Here is a 5331-nt window from a genome sequence, read left to right as displayed (position 1 = left end):
GGAAACGGACACGGGATCCCACCGCCACACACCAGGGCGGTCCCGCGACGCCTGGGACACCGGAGCCCGCCTCTGGCGACCCTCCACATCTTCTCCCACGCACACCCAAGAGCCCCGCCGCCAGGGCCCCTCCACGCGACAGCGCCAACAACCGCACACACCGGACGGCCCTCGCGCCATCTCCCGCCCATCCAACCATCCGGATCTCCATGCCCGGAGAAGCACCGCGACCCCGAGGGAACGCTCCCCAGGGGCGACCACGCGGGCCGAGGGGGAAGAGAGGGCTGGGCCCAGCCCAACACACGTGCCGACCGCCGCCCGACGACGGCCAGTCGCAGCCCGGGGTGGCGAGCAGGGGAAGCTGAGAGCTGCCCGCTCGCGCCACAGCCCCGGGGACGCGCAGGACGGACCACGCGCGCCCCCGCCAAGCCCCGGCCGACAAGGCAACACACGGAGAGTGACGCGGAAGGCACGCGCGCACACGGGCACGCGCGCCGGTCCCCAACACGAAGAAAGAGCGACGGACCGCCAGCCCGGCCCGGCGGGACCCTCCCCCGACACGGAGGGGGGAGGCGCGGGCCGCGGCCATTAGGGCCGAAAGAGCAGCGCCCCGGTCCCCACCGCGGGGACCGGCAGACCCACCAGCACGCCTACGCTTCCCCCCAACAGAAGGGGCAAACGGGGCGCACGGGTGGGGTACGCCACCCAACGCACTCAGCACAGGAGGGACGGCGGCCGGGGGATAACGGTACCCCGTCAGAAGGCACGCCCCTCTCTCGGATCGCTAGAGAAGGCGTTCCTCACCGAAGGTGGGCCACACCCCACCCCAACTGCCCCCCCCCGCCGGGCCGGCAGGAGGCAAGCCGAGGGAGCACCACCCGAGAGACCGATCAATCGGGCGAGGGGGTCTGCGGTATAGGGAAGAAACGGCACCTCGAGCATCCGCGGCCAGGGCAAGGGCAGGCTGGGCGCATTACCAATCCCATTCGCCACAGCCCTCCCGGCCCCCGCACTCGTCCGGCCAGACCGGACCACACCGCGACTGCTCGACACACCTGGCACACACCACCCCACGGGGGCAGGGTGGCAAGCGCGCAGGCATGCGCCCACCAAGCCGATACCCCACACACACGTGGGGACGACGGCACGACACCGGCAGCCTCCCTCCAAGCGAGGCGAAGCACACACGTGTCTCCTTCTCTTACCGCCTCGACCCCCCCAAGACTCCCAAGGGGCACAGGCAGCAGCCAGAGGCAGCCGCAGCAGCGACACCCGGGAGAGGGCGCTGGGGGAACAGGAGCAACACCACCACTCGGCTTCAGGCACCTGAGGCACAACCTGGACCACTCCAGGGGCACCGCACAGGCTCGCGCGGAGGCAAGGCTCCGCAGCCACAGAGCCCACGACAGGGCGACGGCGAGGGATGCCCGCCACGTCAGAGGACCCCGACCCCCCCCGCGCGCAAAAGCACGGGGACAGCAGAGGCCGGGCCGGTTTCCGCACCCCTGCCACCCACACACCACCCGCAGGTGGGGAAGGCAGAACGAGGGGCCCGCAGGCCAGAACGAGAGGCTCAGCAGCATTCACCATGAACGGCTGTCCCTCATCTGGAGCGGCTTAGGTCCGGCCCAGGAGAGCGCCACAGCACCACATCGGTCACAGTCAGGTCTAGGCTTTAACACGTGGAGCGAGGGCGGGGGGACACGACCCGGCGAGGACAGCCACCAGAGGGGCCCGCTGCAGCCTCACCAGCCCCCGCCTCTCACTGCAGGCGGTAGACAACCCCAGCGGAGAACGCCTGACACGCACACGTGGCATGAAGCCACCCCTCATCGAGGGCCTTTCAAGTCAGAGGGTTGTCACAACCACCACGCGATCGGCTCACCAGCGGCAGAGAGCGCACGCAGGTAGAGGACCCGACGCCCGCCTCACCCCACCGCCCTCGGGCACCATAGGCCGGAGGTGGCATCACCGTCGCGGGACAACCGGAACGAACGCACACAAGCCACCGCGCGAGCCCAAGCAGGTGGCTCTCAGAAAGGAGCACGGTCGAGCACCAGCCCACTGGAAGCCCACTTTGTCCCCGTGTCCCCAACGCACGTCCGGAGTCCCCTCCCTGGCGACAGTCACCAGAGAACAGCGTGTCAGCACCTACCTGCAGGTCCAAAACCACAACTCCAAGTATAAAAATGTCCACGCGAGAGGACACAGGGCTGATGCACTGGACACAGCCACCTCTGAGCTTGGGGACCCGGTCACTTGTCCCCAAAATGCCACCCATCTCTGTTAGAGGACACTCCTCTGGCCACCTGGTCGACCTGGGGTGGGGGAGGGGACTAGGGACATGAGCAGGCCACCACCCCACACGAGGCAGGCAGCCCCATCCAGGCGAACTCACACACGGGCTGCAGCGGACCGGCCTCTGGCCCTCAGAAGGCAACCCAGGGGCCGGCGCCATGGCTCAATAGGCTAATCCTCCGCCTTGCGGTGCCGGCACACCAGGTTCTAGTCCCGGTCGGGATGCCGGATTCTGTCCCGGTTGCCCCTCTTCCAGGCCAGCTCTCTGCTGTGGCCAGGGAGTGCAGTGGAGGATGGCCCAAGTGCTTGGGCCCTGCACCCCACGGGAGACCAGGAGAAGCACCTGGTTCCTGCCATCGGATCAGTGCGGTGTGTCGGCCGCAGCACACTGGCCGTGGCGGCCATTGGAGGGTGAACCAACGGCAACGGAAGACCTTTCTCTCTGTCTCTCTCACTGTCCACTCTGCCTGTCAAAAAAAAAAAAAAAAAAAAAAAAAAAAAAAAAAAAAGGCAACCCAGGACCTTCGATCGCTCCCTGAAGGGGGATTTTGGAAAGGGAAAAAAAAAAAAAAAAATCCAGACCTTCCTTAGTGGCAAGTAGCAAATAATTAGGCCCAAGTGCAGAAGGACTTCGAAGAAAGAAAAGGAAAAACAAAGTCCCAAGCCTGTATGGCCAAGGCACCCTTCCCTCTGCCACCCACAGATCGACATCCCCGGTCGGTCCCCGTAGGTGGTGGCGGTGGTGGCAGCAGCACTACCAGTACGTAGTGTGACAGGGTGTGCTGGTCGACCCGCCAACAGTAGCGCCACCCCAGTCTAGCCACGTTCAGGCGCGAGGCGACGCCCGCCTCCCTCCACAGCCTTTGCCTGCTCACTTGCCATCCTCCAGGCCCAATCTCTGACCAATACATCAGGCCCCCAGGTCCCAGCAGGGCAGGGACAGTCCTTCCTGCAGCTTAGGGACTTCGTCACACTCTGTCTCGGGCTCCTCGGCCACTTGTCATCCCTTGTCGGCTCCGGAGCCTGCGACAGCCATATCAAGGCAGCCACCAGGTGGAGTCCGACAACCGACACCGAGGAACCAAGGGACAGCCAGCTGGATGCATCCAGGCGGCAGGGGGACGACATCGTAGCTCAGAACGTGTTTCTCGGCTGCCCGGGGGCAGAGAGTGTGTGGAGGGGGTCGGGGGCAGGTGTCTGCACAACCACAAAGGCTGTGGGGCATAGGTGCCCACACAGCCGAGGGTTGGGACTCAGCAGACTCTGGGAATCTCAGAGCATGAAGTGCCTCCCAAAGACGGGTCTGGCCTCGCCTGGCTCCGGGGAGTCAGCCTGTCAGACCCCCAGGGCTGTCCTGGCCACGAGGAGCATCTTCTCGTGGCTCATGGGGTGTGTGTGGGGAGGGAGAGGGGGGCATTGGGAAGGAGGCTCATCCTCTAGCAGCACACCATCTGTGACAGAGGCCATCCATGGGCTTCACTATTGCCTGGGCACGTGGGGATGCACTCCACAGATCACTATTTACACAGAAGTTTAAAAAAATGGGGGGGGGGGAGGGGAGTGTAGTGTGTCATATTCTTATTTTTTGTATCTATGAACTACATAGAACCTCTTCTCTTTGCATTGATATCACATTCACATAAGAATTGACTTCTTAAAAAGTCCACTTGGCCACCCAAAGGTGAAGGAAGGAAAGGAAAGGAAAGGAAAGGAAAGGAAAGGAAAGGAAAGGAAAGGAAAGGAAAGGAAAGGAAGAAGAAAAGACGAGAGAGCAGCAGAGAGAATTAAAAAGAGGGGAAAACATTGAAAGAACACTAGGGAGAGAGAAACAGAAAGAGTGAAAGTAAAAAAAAAAAAAAGTTGGAGAAAGAAGAAAAAAAAGGAGGACCGAACAGAAAGACAAAAACTGAGAGAAAGAAAACGTAAAAGATGGGGGAAAGAAGGAATGGAAGTTTAGAAAGAAAACCGTGAGGACGTGAGGACACGACAAAGAAAGGAAACACATGAGGGAAGGTAGGAGACAAAAAATGAAACCAAAATAAGGAAGAGAGGAGAAAGCATGAAGATTTAAAAAGACGAGAGAGAGAGAGAGCAAGTGGGGAGAAAAAATAAGAAAGGACAAAGAATATCAAGTCAAGGGGGGAGTGAGAAATAAAGTCGGAAGAAAGAGAAAGAAGCTAGAAGGAGGCGGACAGACACACGGACGAGCGGGAAACAGCACGAGAGCAAGAGACAACAGGGAATAAACTGAGAAAGAGAACATAAAAGAAAGGAAAAAGAACGAGAGGAAGGAAGGAAGGAAGGAAGGAAGGAAGGAAGGAAGGAAGGAAGGAAGGAAGAGAAAGAAAGAAAGAAAGAAAGAAAGAAAGAAAGAAAGAAAGAAAGAAAGAAAGAAAGAAAGAAAGAAAGAGAGAGAAAGAAAGACGCGAACGGTAACCCACAGGGGACTCAGATCACCCAGGGTGGCGCCCAAGGACCCGAGAGCCCATCCCCAGTCACGGCCCGCTCCCCGCACCCGGCCAGCTTCCCACCCCTCTCGCGGCAGCTGCGGCGGCGGCGGCAGCGCCCCAGCCCAGAGAAAAATGCCCCCCCCGCCCCCACAGCAGAAAGCTCGCCTGTGCTCCACACCGCGCATGTGCTAAACAGGCCCCCAACCACTGCGCAGCCTCCACCCCGAAGTCTCGCGATACTCAGGACGCTCTATTTAGACGCCAGCGCCATTTTGGCTTTCACCGGCCACCGTGCCCGATCTGATACTGTGGTCGCTAGGTGGCGCGCGAGGATCGCCGTAGAGAGATTTGGGTCTCTCGGCGGGGGTGGGTGGGGAGGAAGGGGGAGATGAAGGGCAGGGCAGAGGAGGCTGAGGGAGGAAGGTGAATGAGGAATGACACTGGGTCCCAGGCCCGTGGGTCAGCTCCAGATTCCCCCACACTCACACACACACACACACACCCACACACCCCCTTGGGCCATATTTCTCCAGGCCTGGCTCTCCAGAAATCTCAGCCAATGATGAGAGGGAGGGCTTCCCGG

The sequence above is a fragment of the Oryctolagus cuniculus genome, unplaced genomic scaffold (assembly GCF_964237555.1).
Source record: "Oryctolagus cuniculus unplaced genomic scaffold, mOryCun1.1 SCAFFOLD_121, whole genome shotgun sequence".
NCBI classification, from domain to species: Eukaryota; Metazoa; Chordata; class Mammalia; order Lagomorpha; family Leporidae; genus Oryctolagus; species Oryctolagus cuniculus.
This window is presented reverse-complemented; position numbering follows the sequence as displayed.